At 35.1% G+C, this 26,479-nt stretch overlaps 10 non-coding genes across 10 annotated transcripts; 6 read left to right on the forward strand and 4 right to left on the reverse strand.

Moving 5' to 3' along the window:
* Nucleotides 1-6,349: 6,349 nt before the first annotated feature.
* Trnah-gug (transfer RNA histidin (anticodon GUG)) lies at nucleotides 6,350-6,421 on the reverse strand. The gene has a single exon. It is a non-coding gene; the product is annotated as a tRNA-His (tRNA).
* Nucleotides 6,422-7,119: 698 nt separating this feature from the next.
* On the forward strand, nucleotides 7,120-7,191 carry Trnah-gug (transfer RNA histidin (anticodon GUG)). The gene has a single exon. It is a non-coding gene; the product is annotated as a tRNA-His (tRNA).
* A 692-nt stretch (nucleotides 7,192-7,883) lies between these two features.
* Nucleotides 7,884-7,955, reverse strand: Trnah-gug (transfer RNA histidin (anticodon GUG)). The gene has a single exon. It is a non-coding gene; the product is annotated as a tRNA-His (tRNA).
* Nucleotides 7,956-8,169: 214 nt separating this feature from the next.
* Trnah-gug (transfer RNA histidin (anticodon GUG)) lies at nucleotides 8,170-8,241 on the forward strand. Its single transcript has one exon. It is a non-coding gene; the product is annotated as a tRNA-His (tRNA).
* Nucleotides 8,242-10,342: 2,101 nt separating this feature from the next.
* On the reverse strand, nucleotides 10,343-10,414 carry Trnah-gug (transfer RNA histidin (anticodon GUG)). Its single transcript has one exon. It is a non-coding gene; the product is annotated as a tRNA-His (tRNA).
* Nucleotides 10,415-10,591: 177 nt separating this feature from the next.
* Trnah-gug (transfer RNA histidin (anticodon GUG)) lies at nucleotides 10,592-10,663 on the forward strand. Its single transcript has one exon. It is a non-coding gene; the product is annotated as a tRNA-His (tRNA).
* A 440-nt stretch (nucleotides 10,664-11,103) lies between these two features.
* Trnah-gug (transfer RNA histidin (anticodon GUG)) lies at nucleotides 11,104-11,175 on the reverse strand. Its single transcript has one exon. It is a non-coding gene; the product is annotated as a tRNA-His (tRNA).
* A 231-nt stretch (nucleotides 11,176-11,406) lies between these two features.
* On the forward strand, nucleotides 11,407-11,478 carry Trnah-gug (transfer RNA histidin (anticodon GUG)). The gene has a single exon. It is a non-coding gene; the product is annotated as a tRNA-His (tRNA).
* Nucleotides 11,479-11,995: 517 nt separating this feature from the next.
* Nucleotides 11,996-12,067, forward strand: Trnah-gug (transfer RNA histidin (anticodon GUG)). The gene has a single exon. It is a non-coding gene; the product is annotated as a tRNA-His (tRNA).
* An 8,579-nt stretch (nucleotides 12,068-20,646) lies between these two features.
* Trnah-gug (transfer RNA histidin (anticodon GUG)) lies at nucleotides 20,647-20,718 on the forward strand. Its single transcript has one exon. It is a non-coding gene; the product is annotated as a tRNA-His (tRNA).
* Nucleotides 20,719-26,479: the final 5,761 nt, after the last annotated feature.

The following is a 26,479-nucleotide window of genomic DNA, read 5'->3' on the forward strand; positions in this document are numbered from 1 at the left end:
GAAAATATTTTTAGAAAATCTCTTTAATTTAGTTAAATTTTGTGAACCCAACACCGATAAAATCATTTACAGATAAAAATTGTTGAAAAAATCTGTAAAATCTATCAAAATTGGCAACAATTTGTACTGTACACCTTAGGTTCAGAAAATCACCCTAATTATAGAAAATAAAGGTCCGAATGCACCAGAAATTGCTAGAATTCGTAGAAAACAATAAATATTTCTCAAATTAAAGAAATATTTGAAATAAAAACTCAAAAAATTGGAATTAACCTAAAGAAACTATTTACTTTCAATAGTCTTTACTGAAGAAGGCCGGAATATTTTTGCAGTATGTGAGAAAAAATCGATTGATATTGGTATTTATTATATCAAATCGACTGTTCGAGTAGTACAGAATTTATTTTATCAAAAAATATATCTGTCAGAACAGAACGAACAGAGATCAACGCCTAGGTTGACGAGTAAAAGTTTCTGGCATACAGCAGCATTTTTGATGTTCAACAGAAGACTTCAAATATTTTTCAAACTGTAAAATTTTTACTTCCTTGATATTAAAATAGATTAAGTGGAAGTTATTCGATTCAAAAAATATTATTTTGGAAAAATATTGTCATGTTTAATAGATTTTTAGGGTCAAGAGTTGACCATCAAACATGCTGCTGTGTGCCAGAAACTTTTACTCGTCAACCTAGGCGTTGATCTCTGTTCGTTATGTTCTGACAGATATATTTTTTGATAAAATATATTCTGTACTACTCGACCAGTCGATTTGATATAATAAATACCAACATCAATCGATTTTTTCTCACATAATGCAATAATATTCCGGCCTTCTTCAGTAAAGACTATTGAAATTGAATAGTTTCTTTAGGTTAATTCCAATTTTTTGAGTTTTTATTTCAAATATTTCTTTAATTTGAGAATTATTTATTGTTTTCTACGAATTCTAGCAATTTCTGGTGCATTCGGACCTTTATTTTCTATAATTAGGGTGATTTTCTGAACCTAAGGTGTACAGTACAAATTGTTGCCAATTTTGATAGATTTTACAGATTTTTTCAACAATTTTTATCTGTAAATGATTTTATCGGTGTTGGGTTCACAAAATTTAACTAAATTAAATAGATTTTCTAAAAATATTTTCAAAAAATGCAGTAAAGTAAAAAATCCCACACAATGTTTTAATTATATGGCCACTTCAAAGTCGATGTGTTTTCACAAAAACCGTTATTTATGGAAAAATTGCATGCAAAAATTTTCTATTTTCACACTAAATCTCTTAAGTGCAGTATATCGAAGTGTTCTGAATTAAAAAATTTTCAAAAATACTTCAAACGAATCGAGGGCTGATCAAAAAATGTTTAGCACAGTAAATGTTTTAATTCTGTGACCACCACTGTATGTATTGGTAATTAAATTATATTTCAATAAAGCACTCACACACACCCACACACTTTAAAACATATTACAATTTTATGTGACCAAACACCCCGCCCACGAACAGGAGATATAGATTATAGAGGGCCAGATTTAATTTCGAACATGTGGTAATTACCATACCCAACCAAAACAAGATACTCATACTACTACTATTTGCATGTTTATCGTAAACATTTTCAGTTTCATAAATCCACTAAGGATATTATTCCGATTCAGCAGCAGTATTTGAAGAGAAGTATGAGGCAATCGGCCAGCATCACTGTAAAAATGTATAATTACAATAAAGATTACAATTATTACACAGCCAAACACACATTTCAATATTATTGATGTTAAATGAGCACACGAGAATTGTATCTGGTAATAAGTACCTGTATTTTTGATTTTAATATATCCCGCTACCAAACGAGATACATGGGACAGATACGAGTATAACATGCCAATTTCCCTCCAATTTTTACAATCCAATGGCACAATATGTACGTACGTACATATCACCATTCGACCACAAATAAGAGTAATTTTCGTAAATTTGATCGGGGAGATTGTAGGTGGACGAAGGGTTCCGTCCATTCAAATAACTACTGTTCTAGATAATAAAATTGGCAATTTATGTAACAATCAAATCATTATACCCATCCACCCACCCAGCAGGCTAACAAATAGATGTATCTGCTATGTAAGCTGTTGTTCATATCAACAGATTGTAGCAATTTGATAGGTGGATATTTTATGGATATATGAATGTGTGTGTTTGCCTGTCTATGCGGTTTAATGAAATTTTAAAATTGAAATATAATATATATGTATAGCTATACTACAAATAGAGATTTGTTCGACCAATGTCATCATCAATTTGAGGTCAATCACTGTTCAGTTGAAATGATGTTTACTAGGAATTTGTTTCAAAATTTCTATACACAGAAAAAAATGAATTCGTATATTATATGAATAGTGTTCAGAAAGTGTTAACAATGTCGCGATTTCTGCATTTTATGAATGTCATTCATAAACACACGTTAAACATGTGCTTTCCATCGGGGTGAATTAAATTAAAAAAATAAAGTAAATGAAATTGATCGGTCTTTTTTGCGTCGTCACCATCTACCTTCTTCAAACTTTAAAAACCAAATTCGAAATAAAGTTTTGTTGATTCATTTGTGGCCTATCAGCTTCACACCGATCAAACGTACATGTTTGATATGTGTGAGCCGCTTAAGCGTGGCCGCAATATGATGCGCGCCAGCATAGACATGTTTACTTGTTGAAGTTTCAACAACGACTAAACAAAAGAGCGTAAGAATCCGTGTAAGTTGAGCTGACCGCTAGAGTGCAAGGGCGTGCATCCCTGATGTAATGTGAGGGGAAAAGCGGAAAAAACGCAGCCTAACAATGAATGGTGGTTGTGGTGTTGTTTTTTCTTCTTTCTTCTTAGGAGGAATACATTTGTCTTTGTCAAAAAGGGAGAGAATGAGAGTAAAATGTGCGCAAATGAATCAAAGTAGGAACATAGTTGTGTTATTAACGAAATGTTTACATTTTTTGGAAAAAAATAGCTGCTTTCTCATGATTATAAAAACTTTTATTTGTATTCTAAGCGAGGAAAAAAATGAACTATAAATGAAATTATAAAAATATTCATTAAAATGTTTTTTTCTGTATATGATTTGTTCCATTTAAAACAAATGATATTTAAGGATTTAATTGTAATCGGCAATTAAAACAACTGGAGGTTGTATTTAAGAGTTTAGAACAAATACAAAAATAACTTTTATCCCCTACACAACTATGTTGTCAGGGTATTATAGCTTTGTGCAGTCCCAAATGTTTGTAACGCCGCGAAATATTGGTCCTAGACCCACCTTTAAGTATACCGATCGTCATATCTCGACTAGCTGAGTCGATCTAGACATGTGTGTCGTCCGTCCGTCTGTCCATTATAATTTGTAAACACGATACAAGCCGCAGTTATGGACCAATCTTCACGAAATTTTGCATGTAGAATGGGTTCTGGCCAAAGAAGACCCCTATTGTTTTTGAAAAATATTTTTGTCTGATTTTCTGGTCGCTCCAGAGACCGCAATTATGGCCCAAACATTGCGAATTTTTGCATGGAGAAGGGGATCGGGCCAAAAAATAAGCATGCCTGTTTTGATAAAGATCGGTCAATATTTAGGGGGTCAAATGGACCCTGACTTTTGTATGAAAAATAACAAAATTTGTATTCTGTGGCGTTTACATTTGCCCCTGAAGGACCTAGACCCAAAAAGTTGATAGTATGTTCAAGAGGAGTGGTTGAACTTTTTAATTGGTACCAATTATATGGTCGTATGTACTCAGATGTGGGAGTTACACTTAAATATTTACAGGTGCTTACGTAATCAGACATTATTTAGTAACCCAAAAGCACACTAGAGGGCGGAAATATAGCGCTGATAGCTTTGAAAATTTCCATGAGATTCCAGTTATTGTCAAGGACAACGCCTATAATTTTCGGTGATGATCAGATAATAATTTTGGGATGAATTGGACCGAAAACTTAACTTTTTGTGTTACTTCTTTAATTTTTTTTTTTTTTTTGAGTCGATCTATAGGCCACAATTGAAAGCCCAACATCATAACATAACTCACGGTAAAGAGAATCTGGACAAGTACAGCCCTCGTCTACTGAATATTAGTAATATTTGTTGACCTTTAGTCGGATTCCCAGAGGGTGCAAATAACGCAAAGTTAGATTTTCGTGGAAGTTGTGTAGGGTATTATATGGTCGGACCTGTCTGACTATACTGCTCCGCTGACTGGTTATAACTAAATTATGGAAGCAAAATCAAAGGTGCATTCGAATACCATTCGATGCCTTAAAGACCTTTTAAGGTGAACAAAACTTAACATAGATGATAGAAGACCACATGAAAGAAGACCACTTCTTTTGAGAAAGGTTAATTAATTTTCTAAACCAAGAACTTCAAAGAAAATAAAGTAGGGTTTTTGTATGGAAACCGTTTAAAAATTGAATTGAAATGAACGAAATAACCAACCGCCCGTCGTTTGGCGGAAAAGTTTTTTAAGCTATTTATTTTCGAAACGATACAACAAGCTAAACCTTCAAAATTGCAAAGCTCTAGACCTTTTTATACCCTTCACCACACTGTGGTACAGGGTATTATGTCTTTGTGCATATGCTTGTAACAGCAAAAAGAATCGAGATAGACCCATGGTTCCTTTTGAGAATATGCATAGAATCACTTTCTGAGTCGATTTACGCATGTCCGTCTGTCCGTCCGTCCGTATACTTTTGTCAACAAAGTACAGGTTGCATTTATGATCCGATTTTGATGAAACATGGCACATGTCACTTATTTGGCCCAAGGACGAACCCCATTGAAATTTGAGAAAATCGGTTCAGATTTAGATATAACTCCCATATATAGTTTCGTCCCATTGTATGTAAATATATCACCTTAATCCCAATATTGGTCCAATTCAGACAAAATTTTGCATAGGGTACTAACATAGGTCTATAAATAGTTTTGCTGATTTTATGTAAATGAAGCATCATACTGCCAAAATTGGTCCGATTAAGACAAAATTTTTCACAGAGTACTGAATTGGGTTCAAATTAATGTATGCCAAGTTTGAAATCGGTTCAGATTTAAATATAGCTCCCATATATAGTTTCGTCCGATTTTATGTATATGGAGGACCATATTGCCAATATTGGTCCGATTTAGACAAAATTTTGCACAGAGTACTAAATTAGATTCAGATTGATGTATGCGAAGATTTGTTGAAATCGGTTCAGATTTTGATATAACTCCCATATATAGTTTAGTCCGATTTTATGTATATGGAGCTGCATATTGCCAATATTGGTGTGATTGAGACAAAATTTTGCACAGTGTACTAAATTAGATCCAGATTGATGTACGCGAAGTTTTATTGGAATCGGTTTAGATTTAGATATAGCTCCTTTATATAGTTTTGTCCGATTTTATGTAAATGGGGCATCATTTAGTCAATGTTTTCCGATTGAGACAAAATTTTGCATACCGCATTGACGTTACTACAGGTTGACATCCGTGAAGTTTTGTTGAACTATTCAGATTTAGATATAGCCCCCATATATATTTTAGTCCGACTTTATATAATTGGCACATCAAGGAGTCTATGTATGTTCTATATACACGAAATTTACCAGCGGGAATGAATCGGTTTAGATTTAAGTACATCTCTCATATATACTTTAGTCCCATTTTATGTAAATGATGCACTATAGATCATGTTCTATTTGCACCATATTTTTTGTTGAAATCGGTTCAGATGTAGTTATAGCTCACTCATATATTTTTATCCGATTTTATGCAAATGGAGAAGTCATAGACTTCTGTTTGCTTTGTAATTCATATTGAATAGCGTATTGGATTGAAGACGTTTCAGGTTTAGATATAGCTTTCATATATATTTTCATCCGATTTCATCAAAATAATGTCCGATTAGGACGAGTTAGTGCACAACGTACCAAAATGGAACCGTGTATTGGGTTTTGTGTCGAGATAAATTTTGGATAGCGCACTGTGTAGCAGCATACCATATTTATAGATCCTTTACATATTTTGCTGGTTGATTGACATTCAATTTTTCTACCTCGAAACGTGAGGCAATATTTATAATTTTTTCTACCCAATGAGAATCCAACTATCAAATGATAACTAATTCTGTCGATAAAACGTTATTTCAATAAACTTACATTTGCCATGTCGACATATAATTTAAATCTTGTCAAGAATAGATATTGAAGTCTCCGTTGCAAACAGAATGACAATCTTAATATGTACCCCACCCCTACCTTATAGTGGAGTATATAAAAAAACAACTTCATCCGTGACAATGTTACCCTTGGGAACATTGCCGTGACCAGGATTCGAACCTGGGTTACTACGGCCACAACGTAGGGTCCTAACCACTAGACGATCACGGCTATATGAAGTCTTGGTGGCTCCTAATTTGAAATTCAATTTAAACTATTTACTTTTGTGAATAACTTGCCAATTTTTGCCAAAACATCAAATCTGCAGCCAAAAAAAGTGAACTTAAAACTGCGATTTGTATCATGCAAGTAACCTGTTTGCGGAACATAAATTAGAGTAACAAAATAGCAATTAAATTATCTTAAAACAAGCTACAATTAAGTATGTAAATGGAAGCTGGCCATGTGAAACCACAACTAGACAGTTGAGAAGACAATTATTTGGAAAAATCGAAATAAAATTCCACTCAGCTAAGCTTGATACAAAACCCCCTTTTCGGCGAAATAACATATTCCTTCAATATATCAAAAATTAAATTAAAAAAAAAAATAAAATATTAATATTTATAAGGACTAGTGCAATTTGTAATTGTAGATATCCTTTGATAATAATACAGATTTTCAATAAATTTTGAAAAAATTAAAAATTAGACAAGACTCAGTCTTTCAAAAAGTTCTGATTATTCCTGTAAAAATTGGAAGATTTTTAATTCTATCCCACTCAGGTGATTTTCAGCTGTTACAAACAAATTCATACTACCTGGTAATGAATTTTATCCCTAGGTAAGCCTGATCTAATGTCAAGACATAAAATTTCATAGCGAACTTTTAATTTACTTTTAGTCATAGAACACATATAATCCCACATAGCCGTGATCGTCTAGTGGTTAGGACCCTACGTTGTGGCCGTAGTAACCCAGGTTCGAATCCTGGTCACGGCAATGTTCCCAAGGGTAACATTGTCACGGGTGGAATTTGTGTTTTTAGAGGATAAATATGTAAGATGACGATTAAAAAGTATATTATTATATCTACTATTCTCTTTATAAAAAGCTAAGAAAAATTGGAAACCTTTAGAATACTCCCCATAAATAACATTCGATGGTAAGAAGAGAGGGGTAAAAAGTATTCATTGGTCCCCCCCGATTACTGCTGGATGTGGTAATGAACCAGTAATGGTCCGTGTGACGAATTTTAAAGACAGTAATAATAAATGTAAATCCTATAATACCGAATAGGGAATATTAATTAGATGTGTTATTTTTGTCGCTGCAATTGATGGTCAGCCTGATAAATTGTCAGCATGAAATCGACATCAGTGAATAAAACAAAGAGTGCAGAGAGGCCATTCATTCAAATTTTCATTTAACATATTACAAACTGGAATACAAAAAATTATAGTCAATAATATTTAAATTTCAATATTAATACCAATTGGTCCATCTCTATGGTAAGGAGATTGACAAAAAAACATACGAGTTTCAGGTTGTCCACGGCAAGAAAAGTATTTACTCATGACGCCAATTTTTTTTGGCTTATTTATTGAAAGCTTTTTAGTTTTTGTATCAATCATATAAAAAAAAACTCCGCAACCTCTCTCCGTGACAAAGCTGCACCCATTAGGGAGAAGCCTTGCCGTGACCAGGATTCGAACCTGGGTTACTACGGCCACAACGTAGGGTCCTAACCACTAGACGATCACGGCTATGAGAAGTGCGAAATCTTCGAAATTTATTTCGAATTTTAAATAACAAATTTTAGCAAACAAAAAGTGAAAGGTAATTAGTAACTGGAATGGGCTGGATACGCCAAGTGGTATGTGTAATTATGGTATACAAAATTACTTTCGCTATTTTCAGTTTGTTTGTAATTCCTAGATAAAAATAATTTGAAATGACCAAATTTGCATATTTCACATAGCCGTGATCGTCTAGTGGTTAGGACCCTACGTTGTGGCCGTAGTAACCCAGGTTCGAATCCTGGTCACGGCAATGTTCCCACGAGGTAACATTGTCACGGGTGAAATTTCATGTTTTTTGTATGACTGATTTTCATTTAAATTATACCCTACACACCTGTGTGGTCAGGGTATTATAGCTTTATGCAGCCCAAGAGCTTGTAACGCCGCGAAATATTGGTCCTATGGCCACCTTTAAATATACCGATCGTCATATTTCGATCTGTCAATTAAAATTTGTAAATACGATACAGGCCATAGTTATGAATCAATCGTCACGAAATTTTGCATGTAGGATGGGTTCTGGCCATAGAAGACCCCTATTGTTAACGATAATAATCCGTTAATATTTGGGGATAAATGGACCAAAAACTTTATTTTTGTCTGTTTTTTTAGACGTTCTAGGGACCACAAATATGACCCGAACATAGCGGAATTTTGCACAGAGAAATGATCTGGCCATGGAATAAGCATGAAAGTTTTGGTGAAGATTGGTCAATATTTAGCGGGTCAAATGAACCAGATTTTGTGTGAAAAAATACAAAATTTGTATATTAATTTTCTCCTGGAGGAGATAGACCCCAGATATTGATAGTATATCCAAGAGGAGTGATTGACCTACCAATTATATTCTTGTATGTACTCGGATGTGCGAGTTATAAATAAATATTTAAAGGTGGCTATGTGTTATGACTTTGTTCGATATTACTATTACACCCACTAGATGGCGGAAATGTCGCGCTGATCGCTTTGAATTTTAAATTAGGTTCCGGTTATGGCCTAGGACGACGCCTATAATTGTCGATGATTTGATATAATATTTAAAGCGGACTGAACCGAAAACTTTATTTTTGTTAGATTTTCTAGTCGCTATGGAGGTCACAATTATTACATGCCGAACATCACATATTTTTCATGGTGAAGAGTATCTTACCAAATACATAGAACTGTTGTTTAGATGATGATCGGTCAATATTCCGGGGGTCGTCAAATCAACCAAAACCAAAAGTATCCAAATTTTTATGTTAAGACATAAATAGTCACCTGGGGAAACAAAATTTGAAAATATGCCTGTGATTAGAAAATGGAGCAGTTGACCTATAATCGGTCAGGAAAGTGCAAATATTGTGAAATATTTCACAGGCTTGGAATATGAGTCCGCATAAACTTAGACTTCATTGGTAATTGTGTAAGGTATCATAAGGTTGGCACCGTCCGACTATACTACTTCGCTAACTGGTTTATACAGTAAAAACTCGCTAATCCGGATAATTGATTGCAGACCCCAATACGGATTACCGAGATTTCCGGATTATCGAGTTTTATTAATTGGTTTAAATTTATATTAATTTGGTGATAATTTAATTATATTTATGTTTTTATTAAAAATGAAAATTATTCATTTTAAAAATATGAACTTTGAATATAATAGGTACCATTTTCAATTAAATTTGCAACGATTTTTTTATTAAAATAAAAAGTAACGCATCTTTACAATCCGGATTTTTGAGTCAAATAGGTCAATCAATCCGGATTATAGGATACGCAATGGGTTGTGAAATGCAGTCCGGATTACCGAATAATCCGGATTGTCGAGATCCGGATTATCAAGTTTATACTGTATATATTTTCGTGTACATATATAACCTAAATCCTGAAGCAGTTCAAACTCTTTTCGGTTCACTTTTGCAAAATAGCTCCCGCAGAAACGTAGACTTCATTGGTAATTGTGTAGTATCATATGATTGGCCCCGTCCGACTATATTACTCCGCCCAATGGTTTTTTTTTTATCCTGAAGCGGTTCAAACATTTTTCGGTTCACTTTTCCAAAATAGCTCGACCATTTATTTAGAGTTTCATAATTTCTTTTAGTTCAGCATTCATAGATTCCTATTATAATGTTGGTTAGTTCAGAAACGTCTCAGATCTACTACTTATGCGCGCGCATAACCCCATTTGAAATGCTGAATTCTGGGGATATATAAATTGCAATACGTACCCCGGGACGACGTTTAACTTTCCAACTATCTAATTTCCGATTTTTATTACACAAAGTTGTTGTGGTTCCTTTTTGTGTTATAAAAATCGTCGTAACTTCTCTCCGTGACAAAGTTCATTTCCTATGAGTGAACTTTGCCGTGACCAGGATTCGAACCTGGGTTACTACGGCCACAACGTAGGGTCCTAACCACTAGACGATCACGGCTACAAGAAGCACACAAATGCGTGAGTTTATTTTCTATTTGAAATATAAGGCATATTAACTTTCTCTCACATTTGTAATAAAATAATGGAAACTATGTAATAACGAAATGTCGAAAATTTGAATAATTACAAAATATTTTCAATAGTTTTAAGACTGGGTGAGGCGTGACTTCACGTAGCCGTGATCGTCTAGTGGTTAGGACCCTACGTTGTGGCCGTAGTAACCCAGGTTCGAATCCTGGTCACGGCAATGTTCCCACGGGGTAACATTGTCACGGGTGAAGTCGGTTTTTTTTTGGATAAACGTTAACTACAACATGTAGCCTATGAATTGTTTAACAAATAGAGATTTATTAATATCAAAATTTGGACTCTACTAAGAGAAAAATATTAGATATAAAATGGATCCTTAAATTTGCTATCCAATGAGAATATAAAATATCAAATGGCAGGCCAATTGAAAAATGGGTACAAAGTAGCGAAATATGCGTGAGTACATACTTATTATACCCAAAACTTAGACTTATATATAAATCATACCATTTTTCAAGTTTCGGTTCCATTTTTTTATGTAAGTCTTCAACAATTTTATTTTTAATTTTTTTGGAGGCAATTATAGTTTTTATTATAAATTACTTTTATTGTTATTTATAAAAATTTCACCCGTGACAAAGTTCATTCGATGAACCTTGCCGTGACCAGGATTCGAACCTGGGTTACTACGGCCACAACGTAGGGTCCTAACCACTAGACGATCACGGCTATGTGAAATTATAAAAATAGCTTTCTTAAATCAAAATATGTACAAACAACATTCAAAAACATTTTCAAAAACATATTAAAATAAAAATGCATTTCATGCCAATCATGCTGAACAATTACTTTTTACCACAACTAGTTTAAGTGTAGGTTTCACTTTTATTACAAAAAAAAACTTTTAAAAATCAAAATTTGTAATGTTGAATTAACTCGACCTTGGCGTGATCTCACGTAGCCGTGATCGTCTAGTGGTTAGGACCCTACGTTGTGGCCGTAGTAACCCAGGTTCGAATCCTGGTCACGGCAATGTTCCCAAGGGTAACATTGTCACGGGTGGGATCACAAGAAGCTTTTTTACAAAGTACAAATCAACTACATACTACCTATTTTATGTGGACTTCGGATATTAGTATTTTCCCCACTTGTTTTCGGACTTCCTCTAAAACAATGCCTGTGAAAAATAAATTATACGGTTTTTACGAAATTTCATTGTTTCCTTGTATTGTATTTACCATTATAAATACAGTTTACTCTCGATAATATGAACATCTAATACAGTGAACTCTCGATAATGTCCACTAATTAATGTCGGGGTATTTTCGATTAGACCAGCTTCTTTTCCGCTAATTCCCCGATTTTTCAATATTTTAATGTCAGTTTAAGTGTTAACATGCCTATTACTAAAAAAATTCTACACTACATTAACATTTAATCCTTCATTATTGTTTGTTAAAAACATATTCGTCCTGGAGTATTTACAGGCACATGACACACACATAACCGTTATTCTGTTTTAGCTAACGGTAAATCAAGGTTTCGCATAGCCGTGATCGTCTAGTGGTTAGGACCCTACGTTGTGGCCGTAGTAACCCAGGTTCGAATCCTGGTCACGGCAATGTTCCTCATAGGAAACATTGTCACGGGCGAAGTTGTGTTTTTTATATCCTTCAACATTGGATACAATTTATTAACCCTCTATACGCCAAGGTAATTTAAAGAAAAAAAATACATATTCAGATTTTAAAGGAAGCCTAATTGGAAATATGTCAGGTCTGAGGAAATTTGACATGTACTGATTTTATTGCAATAGACATTTCCTGGCCTCGCAATTTCTCATCGTGGTGATATTAACTGGGCACCAAGATCTTGCGATTTAACACCATTAGACCTTTTTATGAGGCTACGCGAAAGACCCTCTCTATGCAGAAAACCTTCAACTCTTGAGAACTTAAAAATAAACATTCGTCAAGTTATGGCTGAAATACCGTGAACAATTTGTGTCAAAAAGTCGTCGAAAATTACCTCAAAAGAACCAATGCTTGTTAGCTAGGAGGTCATTTTCATAGTGTAGTGTTTCACACCTAATGTCAACGTTCCCAGTGAGTGGAGCAGTATAGTCGGATCATATGATACCCTACCACCGACTACCACTAAAATCTAACTTTGCACTCTCTTGATCGCTCAACTTTCTAACCCTAGCTTATTTTCCAAATCTTCTTTTGCCGAGATGAATATTTATGTCATAAAATAAAAATTTGGTCACTTTTGGTTTTGGTTGATTTGACCATTAGAATATTGATCATCATGTGCTCTTCTGCATATAATACTGACCTCTAGAACGACAAAAATAATGTTTTCGGTTCGTTGCACCCCTTAAACATCACCTCAACATCATCGAAAATTATAGACGTTGTCGTCATTGACCATAAACGGAACTTCATGTTAAATTTCAAAGCGACCAGCGCGATATTTCCACTCTCTAGTGGCTACCACCCCATAAATATGTACATATAACTCCCACATGCTAGTAGAAAGAACATCAAAATTGATATGAATTTAAACGCCAACTGCTCCTGTTGGATATACTATCAAATCCCCGCTAATTATTGACCACGATGTTCGGGTCATAATTGTGACCTCTAGAGCTACTAGAAGCACACAAAAACAAAGTTTTTGGTCCATTTCATCCCCTATATATTAACCGATCGTTACCAAAAACAACAGGGGTCTTCTTTGGCCAAAGCCCATCCTACATTGTGGCATGTATAGTGTTTACAAATTATAATGGACAATCGGACGGGCACACATGTCTAGATCGACTCAGCTAGTCGAGACGATCGGTATATTTAAATGTGGGTCTTGGACCAATATTTCGCGGCTTTACAAACTATTGGGGCCACACAAAGCTATAACAACCTGACAACATAGTTGTGTTGGGTATTATAATCAAATTTTAAAAAACTTTACATATTTCTGATTGACTCGAGCGCCACTTGGAATATCACCCCATTTGCAATATGTTTTGGGCTTTTTACTAAATTATATATATATTTTTTTTAAAAATTTCCAAAAAGAAACTTTCGGTTTCAACATCAATCCGTGATACACCATGACCAGGAATTGAACCTAGCTTTCTATGCGTAGAAACATAGTGTCCTGACCACTGGACGATCATGGCTAAATGTAATCACATTACATGGCTAAATTAAAGCGATTGTTAAATGCAACTTTTATAGATATCTCAGGGTACAGGTAAATCTCGAATACCACTAAATGATCGTATTTTATTTAGAACAATTCGCACAGCCTTACATCCACCAAAAATAGCGCTGGAGACACAAAAAAATAATTTGGAACGAACAACAGGTTCCTATATATCTGATATTAAAAAGGATAGTATTACATTTCTGGGAAAAATCAAAAATAAAACCAGTGAGCAGAGCAGTATAGTCGGACGGGGCCGACCGTACGATACCTTACACAACTACCATGGAAGTCTAACTTTCTGAAATCTTAATATTATTTACTTATAATAATATTATTTAACTAAATATTTCAGCATCAATATAATTATTCGATCCATAGATTGCTATCTGTAGTCATTAAACCTAGCGCAAAAACTAGTTTCTTGCCATTTCAATCTAAGACAATGAACCTGAATTTAAGCATCCATTGCACACGACAGCATCAATGGCTTAAGTCAAACGACTGCTTTTCTGCCTCTTCATTCTTCTCTTGTCTATCAAATCAAGATTCGCTTAGTAGCAATGTCAGGTATGTAGCTAGCTTTGAAATTAAATTGAAGATAAATAGGATTTAAAGCAAACAACAATATAGAAAATCGGTTGCTATCTTTTTATGGCAGTACAGTAAGCTCAACTTAAATGATTTGTATACTATTTGTAAAAAATAAAAAATAGGCTAGGATTTTCAGAATACTGAAAATCAGGCAGGACTTTTATATGTGGGCAGTCTTATAGCTTAATTATATTGATTTTTATATCCTACACAACTATGTCAGGCTATTTTAGCTCCAAGAGTTTGTAACGCCGCGAAATATTGGTCCTAGACCCACATTTAAGTATACCGATTGTCATATCTCGACTAGCTGAGTTGATTTAGACATGTAAGTCCGTCCGTCCGTCTGTCCATTATAATTTGTAAAGACGATACAGGTCACAGTTATGGACCAATCGTCACGAAATGTTGCAAGTATGACGGGTTCTGGCTGATGAACTATATTGCTTTTGGTAATGATCCTTCAGTTATTAGAGGAAGAATTGGTTTTTCGCTCTAGAGTTATGACTCGAACATCACGAAATTTTACATGAAGAAGGGAATCTGAACAAAGAATATCTGTTTTGATGAAAATCGGTAAAAAATTAGCGGGTCAATTGGATCCTGACCTTTGTGTGAAAAATTACAAAATGTGTATACTCCTGAAGGCCACTACAAGAAGTTGATAGGGGTTGACCAAGAGGAGTGGTTAACCTTTTGATCTATACCAATTATATTGTTATATGTGGGAGTTATACGTAAATATTTAAATGTGTTTTACCCCACTAGAGGACGGAAATGTCGCTTTGGTCACTTTGACATTTTAAATGAATTTTCAATTATGGTCATGGATGACGCCAATAATTTTCGTCGATTTTGATATAATATTTAGGGGGTGGAATGAATCGAAAGCTTTACATTTGTCAGATTTTGGAGATTTTGGAAACGGTGAAGGGAATCTGACCAAATATTTAGAATTGGCGATTTAAATGATTATCGGTCAGTCTTCCAAGGGTCAAATGAACCAAAACCTAAAGTGACAAAAAATGTATTTCATGGCGCAAATATTCACCTCGGGAAAACCAGATTTGGAAAATATGCCCGGGTTAGAAAGTGGATCTGTTGACCTATAATCGGTCAAGAGGATGCAAATATAGCGAAATATTGCCCAGGCGCATAAATTTAGGTTTTCGTGGTAGTTGTGTAGGGTTTCATATGGTCGGCCCCGTCTGACTTCCTTTAAATATGTACTCTCTAACATTTTATACCCTCAGCCTTATGGCTAATAAGAGTATATAAACTGTGATACGGTGAAAATGTGCCTAATTGGTTTTAGACACCTGGTTCTTTGGACCAAATCCGTTTTATAAAATTTGGAGTTGATCCGTCTGGCTGGGGCGCAAGATAACTGTCGAAGAGAATAATCGATTTTATCCAAACTTTGCACATCTTAATATTTCTTCCAAACTTAGTTTATATTCCAAGATGGGGAATATCGCTCCACTCCTTCTGGTACCTCCCTCACACAGGGTGACAATTTTTAATATTTATGAATTCAATATCAGGCTAATGGAATGTCCGATTTGAACCAAACTTTGGACATCTTATTACCTTTACCAAGCCCAGCTCAAGTTTAAAGTGAGACCCATTGATAAGTATATAATAACATGCAAACGAAGTATCCGATTTTAATGAGCCTGGAAGAACGATGAGACCCATTGTTCCACTCCCTCTGGTACCACCTCACAGAGGGCCAAACTTTTCAATATTTTTAAATCAAATTCCAGGCGAATGGAATGTCCGATTTAAACCCAGCATTGTACAACCTATTACCTTTACCAAGCCTAGATCAAGTCCGTAGATGGGACCCATTGGTCCACTGCTTCTGGTAACTCTCTCACAAAGGATCAAAATTTTTAATATTGATAAATCAAATATCAGCTAATGAAATGTCCGATTTTAACCAAACTTTGCACAACTTATTACCTTTACCAAGCATAGATCAAGTTTGAAGATGCGACCCATTGGACCACTCCTTCTGGTACCTCCCCCACAAAGGGTCAACATTTTCAATATTTATACAACTAATCAGGCGAATTTGAACCAAATTTTGCACAACCTACAAACAACGTTTCCGAATATTGGAAAATCTTCCTATTTTCTGTAAATTTGTAAATTTTCGAATTTTTCTTTTTGAATAAAACTTTTAAAAGTAATTCAGCTCCAAATACGTGGATTTTTAAAGAATATTTCAAACACTAAATTCCGATTCAAAGGCGTGGATTTTTTCAGGGGCCACATACAAGGCGTGGATTTTTTAAAGAATATTTTTTCAGGGGCCACATACAAGGCGTGGATTTTTTGAAGAATATTTTTCCAGGGGCCACATACAAGGTGTGGATTTTTTAAAGAATATTTTTTCAGGGACTAATACAAGGCGTCGGTTTTTTAAAGAATATTTATTCAGGGATTTTTTACAGAAAATATATAGGCGTGGATTTTTTAAGAATATTTTTTCAGGGCCATATACAATGCGTGGATTTTTTAAGAATATTTTTTCAGGGCCATATACAATGCGTGGATTTTTTAAAGAATATTTTTTCAGGCACCACATACAAGGCGTGGATTTTTTAAAGAATATTTTTTTCAGAGGCCACATACAAGGCGTGGATTTTTTAAAGAATATTCTTCCAGGGGCCACATACAAGGCGTGGATTTTTTGAATAATACCTTTTCAGAGGGCACATACAAGGTGTGGATTTTTTAAAGAATATTTTTTCTGGGACTAATACAAGGCGTGGGTTTTTTAAAGAATATTTATTCAGGGATTTTTTACAGAAAATATATAGGCGTGGATTTTTTTAAGAATATTTTTTCAGGGCTATATACAATGCGTGGGTTTTTTAAAGAATATTTTTTCAGGCACCACATACAAGGCGTGGATTTTTAAAGAATATTTTTTCAGGGGCCACATACAAGGCGTGGATTTTTTAAAGAATATTCTTCCAGGGGCCACATACAAGGCGTGGATTTTTTAAAGAATATTCTTCCAGGGGCCACATACAAGGCGTGGATTTTTTAAATAATATTTTTTCAGGGGCCGCATACAAGGGTGGATTTCAAACACTAAACTCAGCTCCAGAACGTTCCCTAATGCTTCACAATACCGAATATTGGGGGACACCGTTATATGGGGCTACCCGAAACATTGCCCAATATTGATTGAAGTTTTGGCAGGAAGATTTTCTAGCCCAGTGAGAACCCAAAATACAAAATTTTTTTTTTATTTATTTATTATTTCAAATATATATTATTACAATATGTATGTTTTGCCTCAGCGTCTTCAAGACCATATTGAGGCGAATTGGTTTATAATATAAATCAAAATACGTGTTTTATCATATGAAAAAAATATTGATAAAAAAAATTAAATAACAAAAAAAAATAAATAAATTACGTTAAAAAAAATTACGTTAGAAGCATTTCAATATTATTTAATAAAAATGAATTTATCTCTTTTTTAAAAAATGAAATTCTTGTTATATTTTTTATATTATTGGGCAGGTAGTTAAAAAATAAACATCCATTATGCTCAATTTTTTGTTTCGTTAATTCCAAACGACATCTTTTTACTCTTAAAACAGAATTATTCCTCGTATTGACAAGCGTTTGATTAATTTCAAATTGTATTGACCGATGGCCGATATCATGGATAACTTTAAACATATATGTCAGCACTTGAAGTTTATAAGTACCATGTATAGGGAGAATATTTTTTGCAATATGTTTGTAGAGTTCTGTTGTGGGGTAAAATCTCGACAAGTTGAAAACTATTTTTAGTGCTTTATTTTGAGTTCTTTGCAATGATTTCAAGTAAATATTATTTGTATGTGCATATATCATTGCCAAATAGTTGAAATGACTTTGAATTAGTGAATTATATAACAAAAGTTTCGTTTTTACATTAAATGTTTTTCTGAATTTATGGAGGATACCAATAGCAGGCGCAACTTTTTTTCTTAGTTCATCCATATGTACATTCCATGCCAAATTATTTTGCATATGTATGCCAAGGTACTTTAACATTTGGCACTCAACAATTTTTAAATCTCCAATTTGTATATGAAATTCTTGATCATATTGTGGACATCGAGGTCGAAATCTGATCACTTTTGTCTTATTTGTATTTATTACAAGTTTGTTTACTCTACAGTAACCCATAATTTTAGCAGCATCCTGTTCCATTTGTCCCTTTAAAATAGCAATATGATGATATGGATATAGTAGGGCAATATCATCCGCATATAGAACTAATTTTCCATACAGATTCATATTGGATATATCATTAATATATAATGTAAACAGCAGCGGTCCCAGAACACTCCCTTGTGGTACACCATACTCCACAGTCCCAGTATTACTTTTTGCACCATTAATTTCAACAAATTGTTTTCTATTCGTAATATAACTTCTAATCAGTTGCAACGCATTACCACTAATCCCATAATATGGAAGTGTAGACAGCAATATTGTGTCATCTACAAGGTCAAAAGCTTTAGAAAGGTCATAGAGCACTGCACCAACTCCTCCAAAATTTGCATCCAAGCCATCACAAATCATATTTACAATATTGACTACAGCATCCTGCGTTCCGCTTCCGTTCCAAAACCCGAATTGCATTGGATACACCTGCCCAGTCTGTTCAAGATATGTTGAGAGCTGTTTATGCAACAGTTTCTCAAATATTTTATCAAATAATGACAACAAAGCTATTGGCCTAAAATCACATGCTTTATTTGCATTTGGCAGTTTTGGTACTGGTACAATTTTAGCTATTTTAAGAACATCTGGATATATACACTTGTTTAGCATATTGTTGAAATTTAATAATAGGTGCTCCCAAATATAATTTTTAGATGTATTTAAAATTTTACCTGATATTTCATCATGACCAGGACTTTTGCCATTATCAGCGGTTTCGATAAGGCTCATAATATTATTTCTGCTTTCAATATTGAACGAAAAAGTTGATGCGCATCTTGTTAAGGTACAGAACTTGTTAAAGTTGTCACCATCCGTATGAATAATTTTGTTTTTCAGGATTTTGGGAATATTTAAAAAGTAATCATTGAATATATTACATTTTATATTATCGTCATATACTTGTTCATTGGCATCATTGATAAGTTGAATAGTATGCTTATCCTTTCTTCCTAAGCATTTGTTAAGAAAATTCCAACTTTTACGTGGATTTTGTTCCAATTTCTCTAGATTCCAGCTTATATAGGAATTCATACATATTTTGCTAGAAATTTTTATGATTCTGCTTTTGTTTTTTAATATGAATTCAGTTTTTTTCATCCTTGCCTCTCTTTCTTCTCTTAGCCAATAGCTTATCTTTGTATATTCTGAGCGAAGTTAGGTGTTTATTCTCCCATGGAGTTAACATTGGTCTCGGCAAACCTTTAACTGTCGTAAAAGTTGTGTTTGCTTTGATTATTTTTGTAATAGCCGATGTTATTATCTCTAAATCAGCAGATGGATCATCGGTATGATCAAATTTATCCATTTCAATCTGAATTTCTGACGAGATGTTATCAAAATTATAATTCTTTATTTTTTGGGGTGGTTCATTCTTTTTCCTCATTACAAATTATATCTGATTAGGTTGAAAAACGTGCCCAAAAGCTTCAAGCTTCAAAAAAGCGAGATCTATTGTGATTTTAAGAGACGGGATATAAAAAATTATGGTTATTTGGAGGCCTATAACAAATCCTAGTCTGATTTATAAACGTTTCAGTATCAACAATTTGTTGAATGTTTTGAGGAGTAACAAATACCGTATAACAGAATTGACATACCCTCTGACACAGTCTTCTGTCAAACATTTGAAGCTGATATGCATAAATCTCTTAGGCAGATTTAACTGTAATAACATAAATTAACAATTGCACCTCTAGATACATTTTTTTCAATACAGCCGTTACATTTACCTATGCCGGTGTATCTATTTCTGTGCGGAAATATTTCTTTGTAAACAAACAACACATTGTCATTGCTGTTTGTGTGGTGTGTGTGTGTGCACACATCTAAAACTGATAACAAAATGCTTTTGTTTCTATGCCCCAGCTGATACGTAGTTTTACGTTACGCCACACCCCATATGCCGCCTTTCACTTTGTACGATTGAAGTTTAATTCATTAAACAAAAAAAAGAAAACAAAACCAGAAATAATCACGGCATCTATTTTTAGATTTTACGCTGACCGAGAGAAAGAGAGAGAGAAAGAGTGAATGTGTGGTGAATGGCTGTTTTTTTACAATGGCTTACTGGGTGGTGGTTGTTTCTTGTTGTTGGCTTGTGCGGCCTCATGTTTGTGTAGCGTTTTAGCCACATGTTCGTGCATCGCCTCGATAGCCGTGATCGTCTAGTGGTTAGGACCCTACGTTGTGGCCGTAGTAACCCAGGTTCGAATCCTGGTCACGGCAATGTTCCCAAGGGTAACATTGTCACGGAGAGGTGTTTATTTTTGTATTTTATTTTTTAATTAACTACAATATTTGTTTGAAATTAATTATTTACCGCAACAAATTTGAAGAAAATGGGGGAAAGATTAAATATTAAAAAATTGCGGCTCTCGGTCAAATTTTGTTAAAATAAAATTAATTTTAACAAATATCAAAAAAGTTCTGAGAAAATTAAAATATTCGTGAATTTGAAAAATTACACCCAATTAATACGTTCGCCAACTAATTTTCATAGACTTGTCGAAAGTTCTACAAATGGCGTGACTCGCTTCAGGTATTTTGTGTTGCGGTGTTGTTATGGAATTTGAAATACAATTCTGTAATCATGTGCTAGTCAGATCAGACTACACTTAGCAACGACACAAACCTAATGTGTCTTTAATGTAGATGGCGGTACACACGAAAATAATTCTATATAGTTGGAGCTCAATTTATTGTTGGAAAAAAATTATTTAAAAAATTCACACCTTGTATATTTACTTACTTAGCTGGCTTAGCTGCTGACAGAACCTTCGTTCCATAAGCCGATCATAAAAAAGACTTCCAGGCACGTCGGTCTTTTGCGCAGTTTCTCCACTTTGAAAGATCATATTCGGCAATGTTGTGTTCCACTTGATCTTTCAATCTTATTCGTGGGCTTCCCCTTCCGCGTGAACCATCAGCTGGTTCGCTTTTATATGCCATCAGGGCTGGGGCATCTTCATCCATTCTTACAACATGACCTAGCTAACGTAGTCGCTGCAGCTCAGTACGTCTAACAATGTCGATATCCGAGAATAGCTGCTATAGCTCATGGTTCATTCGACGGCGATATTCACCGTCAACGCAGATCGGCCCATAGATATTTCGGAGAATTTTTCTCTCAAACACTCCAAGAGCTGCCTCATCTGCTTGTGTAAGTACCCATGCTTCAGTTCCATATAAAAGCACGGGCAGTATCAGCGTCTTGTATAGTGTGAGTTTTGTCTGGCGGGAGGAGGCCTTGTTTCTAAATTACTTACTTAGACCATAGTAGAATTTAAAACTGATGTCATTAGTTTTATTTATGGCGGTACCAAGGTATATAAAATTTTTGACTACCTCGAAGTTCCACAGTTGGTCCGAGTTTACTGGACGTCTTGCGCGTTGATACCATCAGCTTCATGTTCTCGCCGTTTACTGCCAGACCCACTTTGGCAGACTCCTTCTCAATTTGTTCAAAGGTGGCTGTTAACGCTCTCAATGTTCGACCCATTATGTCGATGTCATCGGCGTAGGAGAGTAACATGTGTTGTTTGGTGTACAAAGTGCCATTTCTGTTCACCTTTGCCTCTCGTATGACCTTTTGCAGCAGGATGTTAAAAAGGTCACACGACAAACTGTTACATTGTCTGAATCCTCGTTTGGTATTGAAGGGCTCCGAGAGGTCCTTTCCGACTTTAACTGCTGATCTTGTGCCAGTTAAAATTATCCTGTATAGCCGTATTAATTTTGCAGGAATGCCGAACGCAGACATGGTTTTATGCACATCTGAACGGATAGGGCTGTCGAATGCGGCTTAATAGTCGACGAATAGGTGGTATGTGTCCATGTGATATTCGTGGGTTGTTCCAGAGTGAAAATCTGGTCAATGGTGGACTTGCCAGGTCTAAAGCCGCACTGGTGTGGTCCAATAATGTCATTGCAGTTGGCTTCAGTCGCTGGATAGCACTTAATATGCGATGGGAAGGAGACTTATTCCTCTATAGTTGGCACATATCGTCTTGTCACCTTTTTGTGCACGGGACACAGGATGCTGAGGTTCCAATCATTGAGCATGCTTTCCTCTAGCCAAATTGTACTAATCAGCTGGGGCATGTTCGTAACTAACATCTGTCCACCAGTCTTGAATAGTTCAGCTTGTAAACCAAGCTTGCTTTATTATTCTTCAGCCGATTAATTGCTGTTCTGACCTCGTCTTGGCTATGTGGTATACACTCTATACCGTCATATGCTGCAGTTTGTAGGGAGTGGGCAATTATTTGCCATTGTGCTTCTATACTATTATCGGGACAAGAAGAACTTTCGTCAAGCAGGTGGGTAAGTTGAGCGGAGTAGGCCTCTGCTACCAGTTGTGTTTGCAGCTTTTCGACGTCGAGTTTCCGTGTTAAATTAGATCGCATCTTTGCTGCTACATTAAGACGTGTGCGAACCTTGGCAGCCACAAGGTAATGGTCCGAATCGATCGATTGAACGTCTAAAACATTAGACGAATGCCTTTCGTCTATCACAACATGGTCAATTTGATTTCTCGTTGTTTGATCGGGAGAAATCCAGGTGGCCTTGTATATATCGAAATGCTTGAATCTGGTGCTGCTAACTACCATATTTTTTGCTGCCGCGAAGTTAATCAGCCTCATGCCGTTGTCGGATGTTTCTTCGTGGAGGCAGAATTTTCCGACAGCGGGACCAAAAATATTTTCCCTTCCGACTTTTGCATTAAAATCTCCTAGCAGAATTTTAATGTCATGGCAAGGGCAGCGGTCATATGTCTTTGGTCTGTTCATCTTTGTCTTCCGTCGGAGCATGGCGCAAATAAGACTGATGTAGAAGAATTTCCTTTTATACGGATTATAGCAATTCGCTCATCTACAGGAGTAAATATGTATGGTATGGTTTTCTTTTTCGTTGCTTTTTCATAGTTAGAGGGTTTTTCCGAGTGTGGACAACTAACTCGAAGCCTCAACCCATTATTTTATAGTTCTTATGGGTGAACTCGCGGAACATATTAGATCGCAATTTCCATGGATGATGAACATAGTTACCCCAGGTGAGACCGCGGGGATTAGTGTCCACGATTGAGATGAAAGAGGGACCAAGATAGGCCTGGGCTTCGCAATGTTAAAGCCAATCCCCTACGTCACCACTAGGTGTTGGAAAAAAAATTATTTAATAAATCTACGCCTTTGGCACCATTCGCAAGGCAATAGCTTAAAATTAAATCTTCCACGGACCCCATGTAACATCACACATTCACACACACCCACACCAAACAATGCCAAAATTTTATGAATCTTGACAACTGACAATATTCAAATTCACTGTAAAGACCCTACATAAGGGATGATAATCACACATGACTGTTGATAAAGCACACACACACGTACATACACACACTATTCTATATACCCTTTCACATTGTATAAAGTTCGCGGTGAAATATCCAAGACTTCAATTTGACATTTGATAATATAATCCATTGAATTTAACGGAAACGGACATTTGGTGAATTGAGAAAGTGTGGCTGTTTAGCCTTTTGGGTCAGCAGCGACAACAACAATTGAATATTTCACCGCGAACACCCATCGCTACTTCGACTACTACTACCATCGGAGTTTACAATTTTCGTTTTCAGCTTTATTTGTTCAAACCTTAATCAATGGCAACAGTAACTGGTAACCCAAATTAATGCCATGGATTTGATTTTAATTAGCATCCGGGTCTTAAGTATGCAATCGTATACACACGGCCGGGGAGTGATTGCTGGTGATGGGTCCAACCTCCCCGCCCATTCTGTTTGCCTGATGTGGCGATGGGGTGGCATGTCATGGCATTGTTAGGGTTAGTGAAGGGTATGTGTGAATGTATGGATGTGTGAGTTGTTCGTTGGTGTTGATGAGGATGACGATGATGTCCTCCCTTCCCTACATGCGGATATTTGAATATACAGAAATGTGTAGTTAGAAAATATTTGTGCATAGAATTGGATCCTTAAAGGTATTTAACAACACATTGAGACATTAGAGAATCTAGGCGAGTACACACACATGTATGTACATATACATATGTATATTAGATGTATGTTTAGGGTCATTTGATGGGAATTTGGAGATGTGGGTAAGTAAGTATTGCTTGTATAAGGATTCATTTAGAAATTAAAGAACTATTTTGTCGATATGGGTCAAAATTATACAATAGTTGCAATATTGAAGAAAAAAAAAAAAATAAATATTGGGTATGGATATGAGTTTTGCAATATATGATAATTATTTACATCGGTTTGTTTATATGAAGAAGTAGAATTGGGATTTATATTTAATGAATAAATAGAAATGGATCAATATCTAACTCTGGTCCAATTTAAATTTGATGGACAATATCGGATGTATATTATGTTAGACATACTTAACAATTCTGGATATGCAGGAATCCAAGGTTTATTCATAAGGTTAACAAGGAGGCGAATTCGAAGTTTCCATTGAGTGTCAAATTTATTGTTTGAAGAATAAGTAAACAACAAATATTTTTATCCGAATCAAAATATATGTGCGCATTACTATCATTGCATTTTCCTGAAAGATATTTTGAGTTTTTATTCTGTTCTGGTTGGTAGAAAATGCATGAATTCGCCTGCCTGTTAACCTTATGAATAAACCTTGCAGGAATCCATTCTCAGTTAAAAAAAAAATATATATATTTACTCTTCACTTTCCGTGTTAGCCCCCATAGAACGATACCCCTTATTATTTGATTTTAATTTTGAATTTTGGGCATATTTTCAGGATATCATAGTTTCTCATGGGGCGTAAGATCTTCCTATAAAATATTATCAATATCGCTATACGTTTAATGATAGTTTCCATTGAGCAGTAACAATCGATTTTCGGTATTTTGAAGGCTTTAGCCATATTTTTTCACCGATGTTTCTGTAATTTAGCATAAATGGTTCTTTAAGACACCCATACATACATATATATTCCATGCCTGGACAATATTACGCGATAGCTCCACTTTCTAACCTTGCCATACTTTCCAAATCTTGTTTTCCCGAGGTGAATGTTTACGACACAAAATAAAAATTGATTCACTTTAGGTTTTGGTTGATTTGACCCTCGTACAATTGACTAATCATACTCTAAAAACCTGTTGAAAGTATTTGGTAAGATCCCCTTCACGGTGTAAAATGTGATGTTCTACATATAATAATGGCCTTTAGAGCGACTACAAAATCTGACAAAAAATAAAGTTCTCGGTTCATGGCTACCCCTAAATATCATCTCAACATCACCGAATATTATACACGTCGTCCTTGACCATAATCGAAATTTCATGTAAAATTTCAAAGCGATCAGCGCGACATTTCCATAACATATCATGACACACAGGTTTAAAGGTAAACCACTCCTCTTGGATATACTATCATATTCTGGGGTCTACATTCTTCAGGTATAAATATATGTGCCATAGTATGCAAATTTCGCTTATTCTTTGTCCAGATCTCCTTCCCCATGTAAAATGTCGTTATGTTCGGGACATAATTGCGGCCTCTAGAGTAACCAGACAAAGAGACACAAATAAAGTTTTTTGTCCATTTCAACCCCTTAATTCATATTCACGGAAGGCCATCGTGACGATTGGTCCATAACTGCAGCCAGTAGAGTGTTTACAAATTATAATGGACAGACGAATGGACACACATGTTTAGATCGACTCATCTAGTCGAGATATGACGATCGGTCACATAACTCTTGAGGTCACATAAAGCTATTATACCCTTACGCCATAGTTGTGTAGCTTATAATGAAGTCTTTTTAGAAATAAATTTCTTATTTGACTTACCTGCAATGTTAGGTGTTCTCGGGGACGCCGATAAAGATTCTGCAAGAAAAAAGTACAAATTAAATACTGGTTTCTTGTTAAAGAGAGTAAAAAGCAACTTTGGAATATGTAAGCAACGGGAGAAGCGGAGGACCGATTTTCACGA

The sequence above is a fragment of the Musca vetustissima genome, unplaced genomic scaffold (genome assembly GCF_032173495.1).
Source record: "Musca vetustissima isolate MV318-11 ecotype Yass unplaced genomic scaffold, APGP_CSIRO_Mvet_v1 utg3363, whole genome shotgun sequence".
Taxonomy (NCBI): domain Eukaryota; kingdom Metazoa; phylum Arthropoda; class Insecta; order Diptera; family Muscidae; genus Musca; species Musca vetustissima.